We start from the raw sequence: 9,992 nt of genomic DNA, 5'->3' as shown, positions 1-9,992 counted from the left end.
GTTACTTTCTTTGTTGTCACTTTCACGTCTGCTGGTTTCTTCACTAAAGATTTCTTGTCTGCTGGTTTCTTCACTGAAGAGTTCTTGTGTGCTGGTTTCTTCACCTTCTTTCCCACTTTTCCCTAGGTTTTCCTTCTTGCTGATTTTGAAGGAGCCGGAGGCTCACTGTCCCTTGCTCTGCACCAGGGAACCTTTGTTCACATTCCTCTTGATACTTTGCTTGATCTGGGTTTTGAGCTTCTCCTGAGCGGTGGCAGACCTGCAAGGAAGCAACTACCAGCTAGCGTATAAAGCGAGACCAAGGCTCAGGGCCTTCAGTTACCTGGAGGGGAGTCGGAGAGGCAGCGGATCCTGTGAGGAACCACAATCCAGGAAGGATGAGAAGGTCATTGTCAGGGTACAGAGGAGATTAAGTTAAAGATTTACCAGTTTATAAGCAAGCGCAGAGCCAAGGAACGGTGCTGGGGCAGATCAAATAATAGGAAGCTGTGATCAGTTGGAAGGCAAGAGTGATTAAATGACAGAAGAGATGATGGTGCAAGGCAAAAGTCAGGGAAAGAAAAAGTAACATTTTGTAAGCACAGATACCAGGAGGGGGGTTTGAACACATGCAGACACATGTCTATTGGATCTTAAGTCCAACGCCTTAACCACTCGGCCATCCTGGTATATTAACAAGTCACTGAAAATGAAATTTAATGTGATTCGGGTGCCATCTGGCCTTTTACAATACAAAGTTATGACTCCTCTCCCATGCTGAATTGGACCCTTCATTATTTATGAACCTCAATCGGATCACCCCTCAGTCTAGGTTTCTCTCAGGTGTAGGGTCCCAACTCTTTTAGTCTAACTTGATAACCAAGATGTCTTATACTGGGAATTCGTCGAATGTCTCTCCTCTGTACCCTTTCCAAAGCCTCAATATCACCCATCATGTGAGGAGACCAAGACTGGATACAATATTCCAAGTGAGTCCTGACCAAGGTTTCATAAAAGGACAAATTCGGGACATCTCAGATACTGAAGGAGTCCATGTCCAGAAGCAGCAAGACCTGGACAACATTCAGACTTGGGCTGCTAAGTGGCAAGTAACATTCACACCACATAAGTACCAGGCAATGACCATCTCCAACAAGAGAGAATGTAACCATCTCCCTTTGACGTTCAACAGCATTACCATCGCTGAATCCCCCCACCATCAACATCCTGGGGGTTACCATTGACAAAAGCTTAACTGGACCATTCATATACATACTCTGGCGACAAGACTACATCAGATAGTGGGAATTCTGTGATGAGTAACTCAGCGCAAGGCACATGGTGAAATGCTCATTTGGAGAGCTGGAGAAATGGACTGGTCAGGTGGGCAGAAAAGTGGCAAATGGAATTCAACTTGGAGAAGTGTGAGGTGATGCCTTTGGTGAGGTCAAACACAGCAAAGGAAGACACAATTAATGGGTGAATGCTGAGAGGTGTAGAGGAAGTGAGGGACCTTGAATTGAATGTCCACAAATCCCTGAAAGTAGCAGGATAGGTTGAAAAGTTGGTTGAGAAGGCTTATGGAATCCTTTCCTTTATTAGCCAATGTATAGAATATAAGAGCAGGGAGGTTATGCTGGAACTGTATAAATCATTAGTTAGGCCACAACTTGAGGTCTGTGTGCAGTTCTGGTCACCTCATTCCAGAAAGGATGTAATTGCACTAGAGAGGTTACAGAGGAGATTTACGAGGATGTTGCCAGGACTGGAAAAATGCAGCTATGAGGAAAGATTGGATAGACTGGGGTTGTTCTCCTTGGAATAGAAGAGGCTGAGGGGAGATTTGATTGAAATGTACAAAATTGTGAGGGGTCTGGATAGAATGGATGGGAAGGGTCTATTTACCTTAGTAGGGAGGTCAGTGACTAGGGGGCATAGATTTAAAGTGATGTGTTGAACAATTAGAGGGGAGATGAGGAAAGGTTTTTTCACCCAGAGGGCTGTGGGAGTCTGGAACTCACTGCCTGTAAGGGTAGCTGAGGCAGAAACCCTCAACTCATTTAAAAGGAGTCTGGATGTGCACCTCAAGTACCAGAACCTGCAGAGCTACGGTCCAAATGCTGGACAATGGGATTCAGCTGGGTGGCTCGTTTTTTGGCCTGCCTGTGCTGTAAACTTTCTATGTTCTATGATTCTGTGCAGACACAATGGGCCAAATGGCCTCCTTCTCCACTGTAATAATTTTGTGATTTTTGACTCTCCAAAACTTGTCAACCATCTACAAGGCACAACCCAGGATGAGTGCAGCACCAACAATACTCTAGAAACTCGACACTGTTCAGGACAAAGCAGCCGCCTTGATTGTCACCCCATTCACCACCTTAAACATTCACTCCCTTCACCACTGACGCACAGTGGCAGTAGTGTGTACCATCTACCAGATGCACTGCTGCAACTCACCAAGGCTCCGCTGACAGCACCTTCCAAACCGAAGACCTCCACCACCTTGAAGGACAAGGGCTGCAGATGCATGGAAACACCACCATGTGCAAGCTCCCCTCCAAGTCACACACCATCTGATCTGCAAATATATCGCTGTTCATTCACTGATGCTGGGTCAAAATCCTGGATCTCCCTTCCTAACAGCACTGTGGGTGTACCTACACCACATGGAGTGCAGCAATCCGAGAAGGGAGCTCACCGCCACCTTGTCAAGGACAATTAGGGATGGGTAACAAATTCTGGACTTGCCAGTGTCGCTCACATCCCATGAAAGAATAGGCCTCATTTTATACTCAATTGTCCTCTGAATGCAGCCCAACCCCCTATTTGCTCCAACTATCACTTCACAGCATTGCTGCTGTACCTTTAGAGATCTGTGCACTAGAACATCCAGATCTCTGCTCAAAATTATTTTCTTTTTTCCACCTACTTTAATGTTTTTCCCTGAAGGGTGTATGAATGTTGAGCATTCGCCCTGTCCACATGAATAACACTGCACTTACCCAAATTAAACATAATTTACCAGTCATGAACCCAATCTCCCAACACATTAAGATCAGCCTGAAACAGTCGAGTATCGTCTACAGTCTGAACACTCGCACAGATCTTCAAATCATCTGTAAATTTACAGATGGTGCCCCCTACACCTCCATCCAGATCATTAATAAAAATAATAAAGAGCAACAGACCCAACACCGATCCCTGTGAGATACCATTGGTAACTGGTCTCCAAACAGATCCAGATCCATTTGTAACTACTTTCTGCCTACGTCCTGCCAGTCAGTTCCCAATCCAGATCAATATATTCCCACTGATACCAGGGACTTTAATCTTATAGAGAAGCCTCTTGTGTGGAACCTTATCAAAATCTTTTGGATGAGATCAGCTAATTGAACACAGGCCGGGGATGAGGCCTAGGCCTGTCCTGCTTTGTGTGTGGGTCTCAGAACCACACAAGGTGAGATCAGCTCACTGAGCACAGGCCCATCCTGCTCTATATAGTGCTCAGTACCTCACCAAATGAGAATAACTAACACACCACAGGCCATGGAGCCTCGGCCCATCCTTCCCTGATTGCGGTTCAGTGCCAACCAGGTAAGATCAGCTAATTCAGCACAGGCCGGAGATGGAAGCTGGATCTTTCCTGCTCTGGGGGCTCCGTACCATACCAGGTGCGATGAAGTAAAATACCAAAGGCCGGGGATGGAGCCTGAGAATTCCCTGTTCTGTGTGGGGCTCCGTACAACAATGTGTGAGAAGAACTATCATCCCTCAGGCTGAGGAAGGAGCCTGGGCCTATTCTGTTCTGTGTGGCTCCTACCACACTGAGTGGGATCAGTTAACTCAACACAGGCCATGAATACAATCAGGCCCTTTCCTGCTCCGTGTGGCTCAGTATCACACCAGGTGGCATCAGCTAACACAGCGCAGGCTGGGGCTGGGGCTGGAGCCTGGGCCCGCCCTGCTCTGTGGGCTCAGTAACAACCCGTAAGATGAACTTTTTTCAAAAGACTTCAGTGTATTTATCTCTGTCCAACACTCTGAGGCAGATTTCTGTGTTTATAAAGAGTGTAATTTATTGACTGGTCTCTTGGATCAAACAGGGTAACAGACAGAGGTCTGTGTGCAGAGGGTTTGGGAGTGAGCTCTGATTCCTAACTCTTTCTGGACTGTGAGGAAGAAAGAATGAATGAGAGAGAGAGAATGTGGGAGAAGGGATGATGGAAGAATTTGTCCGTGAACCTGATTAAAAGTGTCTCAAACGCAAGATAATATTAAGATATCAAGAGCAGAACATTAACATAATCTGAGTTCCGCGATCTGGTCGGGTCCCATTCCCCTGAAGTGAGGAATGAATGGGTGGGGAAATTCTGCCTGGAGTTATATTTGTCTCCAATGAAGATGAGTTCACAGTGAGGATGGAATAGCTCAGTTGGGAGGACACTAGATTGAAGAACCAGGATACAAACCCTGGTTTCATCAGTTTTAATTTGGTGTCTCCATCAGTTTAACTAGAGAGAATCAGAGGGGAGATTTTCCACTCTTGACCCCATGGGCTGAATTTTAAACTAACGGTGCGGCTCTCGGCAGAGACACCGGAAGCGGGTGTCATCACCACACGAGTGAAATGTGGCCGGCCGACCCCGATCACGGAGCAGCTGACCAATTAATGAAGGGGAGGCGTGGGGCCCATGCAAACAAGGACCAGAGGCAGGGAACGAGGCACCGATGGCACCGACATCTGACACAACGGCAGGTGCTGGCACCATATTGAAAGGACTGCCAGACCTGTATTCACTGCTGCCTGGTTTAAAGGAGTGTCTTCCTGAGAGCCCTCTGCTGTCCCAGAACCCGTTCTGCTGCCTCTGCTGCCCCAGGTCCCGTTCTGCAGCCTCTGCTGTCCCAGTACTCGTTCTGCTGCCTCTGTTGCCCCAGGTCCCGTTCTGCTGTCCCAGGACCCGTTCTGCTGCCCCAAGACCCATTCTGCTGCCTCTGATGCCCCAGGACCCGTTCTGCTGCATCTGCTGTCCCAGAACCCGTTCTGCTGCCTCTGCTGCCCCAGGTCCCGTTCTGCTGTCCCAGGACCCGTTCTGCTGCCCCAAGACCCATTCTGCTGCCTCTGCTGCTCCAGGACCCGTTCTGCTGCATCTGCTGCCCCAGGACCCGTTCTGCTGCCCCAAGACCCGTTCTGCTGCCTCTGATGCCCCAGGACCCGTTCTGCTGCCCCAGGACCCGTTCTGCTGCCTCTGCTGCTCCAGGACCCGTTCTGCTGCCCCAGGACCCGTTCTGCTGCCTCTGCTGCCCCAGGACCCGTTCTGCTGCTCCAGGACCCGTTCTGCTGTCCCAGGACCCGTTCTGCTGCCTCTGCTGCCCCAGGACCCGTTCTGCTGCCTCTGCTGCCCCAGAACCCGTTCTGTTGCCTCTGCTGCCCCAGGGCCCGTTCTGCTGCCCCAGGACCCGTTCTGCTGCCTCTGCTGCTCCAGGACCCGTTCTGCTGCATCTGCTGCCCCAGGACCTGTTCTGCTGCCTCCGCTACCCCAGGACCTGTTCTGCTGCATCTGCTGCCCCAGGACCTGTTCTGCTGCCTCCGCTGCCCCAGGACCCGTTCTGCTGCCTCTGCTGCTCCAGGACCCGTTCTGCTGCATCTGCTGCCCCAAGACCTGTTCTGCTGCCTCCGCTACCCCAGGACCTGTTCTGCTGCATCTGCTGCCCCAGGACCTGTTCTGCTGCCTCCGCTGCCCCAGGACCTGTTCTGCTGCATCCGCTGCCCCAGGACCTGTTCTGCTGCATCTGCTGCCCCAGGACCTATTCTGCTGCCTCTGCTGCCCCAGGACCTGTTCTACTGCATCTGCTGCCCCAGGACCTGTTCTGCTGCCTCTGCTGCCCAGGACCCGTTCTGCTGCCTCTGCTGCCCCAGAACCCGTTCTGTTGCCTCTGCTGCCCCAGGGCCCGTTCTGCTGCCCCAGGACCCGTTCTGCTGCCTCTGCTGCTCCAGGACCCGTTCTGCTGCATCTGCTGCCCCAGGACCTGTTCTGCTGCCTCCGCTACCCCAGGACCTGTTCTGCTGCATCTGCTGCCCCAGGACCTGTTCTGCTGCCTCCGCTGCCCCAGGACCCGTTCTGCTGCCTCTGCTGCTCCAGGACCCGTTCTGCTGCATCTGCTGCCCCAAGACCTGTTCTGCTGCCTCCGCTACCCCAGGACCTGTTCTGCTGCATCTGCTGCCCCAGGACCTGTTCTGCTGCCTCCGCTGCCCCAGGACCTGTTCTGCTGCATCTGCTGCCCCAGGACCTATTCTGCTGCCTCTGCTGCCCCAGGACCTGTTCTACTGCATCTGCTGCCCCAGGACCTGTTCTGCTGCCTCTGCTGCCCAGGACCCATTCTGCTGTCCCAGGACCCGTTCTGCTGTCACTGATGCCCCAGGACCCGTTCTGCTGTCTCTGCTGCCTGATAGGTAAGGAGCTGAATGCGAGCCTGCAGTGACCATGGTCCAATAGTTTAGCGATGCCTTCCTGCAGGTTCGCCTCCAGGTGACAACAGATAGGTGGAAGATCCTCTTCCCCAGGGATGGGAGGTGGAGACATGTCCACCTGACCAAGCAAAGCTGCTTTGAGATAGTAGGTGAAGTCAGCAGCCGTGGGGTCACCCCCAAGACATGGATCGAGTGCAAGAAGTGGGTCAATGACCGGATCCGGGCTGCTCAGGCGCAAACTCAAAACACTTTGGACCCTTTGGACATTGCGCATGGCAGAGTGAGAGGGAGTGTTTGGTGGAAAGGGAGTGGCCACCCAGTCATTTGTATTGGGGAAGGGCAGCAGGACATGCTGCCTGAGGCTTGGCTGCATCTCGGTGGGAGGTGCACGTCAGTCATTGTATAAACTCACACAGTCCCTCGAGAGGGGCCACATGCAGGAGGAATATGTGTGTCCACATCATGGACTGCTGGACTATCACCATCAGAGATATTGGGTTTGTCCCCGCTGGGAGACTAACTTTGTTGATCATAGTGGCTGCAGGAGAAGACAGCCCACAATCGGTAAGAGCATGTCAAGACTGGCAGTGGATGCCTAATCTCCATGTCCTCATCCCGATGGAGGAGGAGGCCATGGAACAGGCCGGGAAGCAAAGCAGCTGATCCATAGCTGATGGAGAGACAGGGACACCTACCTAAGAGAGTGAATGAACATCTCCTGGGGCACAAGGGTGCATCCGCTGCAAAGGAGCCACACTGCTCATCTGTTCACCACTGCATCAATGGAGCTGCACAGTAGGGGTGGTTGGAACGTCACGATGGGAAGACCCTAACCCTTCAATGTCCCTGTTTTCACATGCAGGCTAGGATGAAAGACAAGAGCGAAGAGCTGGAGAGACTGGGGGACAGCCAGACACCTCTGAGGAGGAGGAGGGAGCCTCAGAGGGTGCACCGTCACATCATTCCCCTGCACCCTCCACCAGCACAGAAACCCTCACTCGGTGGGTATCCACTCGCTGTTAGATTTGGGCACACAAGCTGGTGAGCACGTCACAGACAGGCCCGGGCAGATGACGGATGCAGTGACAGCCGAGGCCACTGGCAGTTGGAAGTCTGTGGGAGGCCAGGCCCATGCTGAGTCCCAGGCTGATGACGTGCCTCTGGTGTCACCAGCAACACGGGAAATGCTGAAGCTGCAGCAAGAGGTCAGGCAACATCTGGCAGAGTTGCCGGAGGTTATGTGTACCCAAGTTCGGATGATGGAGGAGTCCATCCAGGCCTTGCATGCTGTACTGTCTCTGATGGGGGTGTGTCTGGCTTCCTTCCTTGAGAGATTGGTGACTCTGATGGAGAGCCAGATCCAGCCGACCAATCAGTGGCTGCCGGAGATGTGTGCAGACCTGCACTCCATCGCTTTGTCCATGAGATCCATCCAGTGGTGACAAGGTGAGAGGGGGGACGAGGTACCTGAACTCTTCACCAGGTCCACGTCCCTCTCAGGTCAGCAGCGAGTTACAAGTGTGTCTTATAAGGGGGAGGAGCAGCTGGCTGCTACATCTGGGGTCTCCTCTCAGGATGTTCCTGGTGTGGATAGTAGCTCCAAAGCCCCTCTGCCAGTGACACAAGTGATGCCAGTGCCTGCCTCCATCACCCTCGATGACAGAGGGGGGTCCCTGTACCTGTGCAGGAGGCCCTCAGTGTGCCGGGGCCCTCCAGGCCTCAGGCAGCAAGAGGGCGGCCACCAATGTCATCCCAAGCCATGGGGCAGCAAGGTCAGCAGCCTGTCTCCACCTCAGCTGCCAGAGCAGGGGGAGCACCACGTAGGAGCACGCGGAAAAGATTTCAGAAGAGCACCTAGATTCACATAGGGTTCACGGTGAATGTACATTCCAGATGGATAGGGTTGCGTTTGTTGTCACACGGAAGAAAGAAATGATGTTCTCTCACTATGTCTCCTTCCTATTGTTGATGCCCTTTGGGACTTCATTTAAACCCTTCCACCCAAGGGGCTGGAAGTGAGGGACCAAGCCCTGAGTTCACAAAGTTTCGGCCTTGTCACTGTGCGATGTGTCCCTGGATGCTGCAGTGCAGAAGGAAGGAGGCGACAACAGGGCTGTTTAAAGCTAAGACTTTATTGCCTTGGTTCCAGAAGGTGGTAAAGCTCAAAGGAAACTTGAATGTATAAGGGTGTCTCATGTCTCCCTTGTGTGTATCTCATGGCCCCTTTCCTGCTGTGCCTGAGGTTCTTCATCTGGCACTGCTTGGGCAGCATCCTCCTCCACATCCTCATCATCAGAGGAGACATCACACTCCACGATATCCTCACTAGTCAACACCTCGCCCCTCTGTAATGCCAGGTTGTGCTGTGCACAGCAAACCACCACGATATGCGAGACCCTCGCCGGGACATACTGAAGGGCTCCACTGGATCGATCTAGGCACCTGAATCTCATCTTCAGGAGACCAATGGCCTCCTTGATGGTCGCTCGGGTTGACCTGCAGCAGGTGTTGTACCTCTCCTCTGCATCCGTGCGTGAGTTCCTCACAGACGTCAGTAGTCATGTCCTCAGTGGGTAGCCCTTGTCTCCAAGGATCCATCTCTGAAAGCGGATGGGGCCGCGGAAAGGTTCTGGCACCTGGGAGTGCCTTGGTATGCAGGCGTTGTGGCTGCTTCCCGGGATTTGTGCACACACCTATGGGATCCATTTGCAGTGGTCGCAGACCAATTTCACACTGAGCAAGTGGAAGCCCTTCCTGTTGAAGGCTGCTGGCTGGTCTGCAGGAGCCATGATGGTCACATGGGTGCAGTCAATGACACCCTACACCTGGTGGAATCCAGCGATGTCCCCGAATCCTATAGCTCTCTCAGCTTGACTGTTTGGATCAATGTGCACATAGTCACCGGCCCTCCTGAACAGGACATTGGTGACCTCCTTGATGCACTGATTCACTACAGACTGTGAGATTCCACACATATCTCCAGTGGATCCCCGCAATGATCTGGTGGTGAAGAAGTTCAGTGGCACGGTGACCTTCAGTGACACTGGCATCAGGTGCCCACCAAGTCGCATGGGGCACAGCTGCATCATGGCAGAGAGATCAGTGACGACCCCCGTGGAGAGGTGCAGTCTGCGGAGACACCGTCACTCTGACATCTGCAGGTAGTTGAACCTCGGCTGACGTGTTCCTCTGCCTCCTTCTCCAGCCTCCTGTTCGAGGCTGGCCTTCCTGTGGGCCCCCAAGCTGCTGTGGTGCCCCTGCTGGTGCCTGCGCCTCCCTCCCTTCCTCTCTACTCCTCCTCCTCCTCCTCAATGGGAGCCTCGAATCCAATGAGAGCCTCGAATGAGGCCCATGACAGGTTGCCCCTCCCTGAGTGCAAGGCCTTCACAGTAAACAACACCCAGCCACATTTACCTCACTTGTCACCCTCAATGAAGTGGCACTGCCCCAATGGCACCCTGGTGTTGTTCCCTCTGCAGAGCTGGCACATTGGCTCCCACTCCTGACAGTGTTTCCCGATGCCCTTTCTGCCAAGTTTTGC

General features: G+C 52.8%; 1 non-coding gene across 1 annotated transcript; it reads right to left on the bottom strand.

Annotated features, from left to right (window-relative positions):
• Positions 1 to 585: 585 nt before the first annotated feature.
• trnal-uaa (transfer RNA leucine (anticodon UAA)) lies at positions 586 to 668 on the bottom strand. Its single transcript has one exon. It is a non-coding gene; the product is annotated as a tRNA-Leu (tRNA).
• Positions 669 to 9,992: the final 9,324 nt, after the last annotated feature.

The sequence above is a fragment of the Heterodontus francisci genome, unplaced genomic scaffold (genome assembly GCF_036365525.1).
Source record: "Heterodontus francisci isolate sHetFra1 unplaced genomic scaffold, sHetFra1.hap1 HAP1_SCAFFOLD_58, whole genome shotgun sequence".
In the NCBI taxonomy this organism is placed as follows: domain Eukaryota; kingdom Metazoa; phylum Chordata; class Chondrichthyes; order Heterodontiformes; family Heterodontidae; genus Heterodontus; species Heterodontus francisci.
The sequence above is the reverse complement of the archived record's forward strand: the minus strand, read 5'-3'. Positions and strand labels throughout refer to the sequence as shown.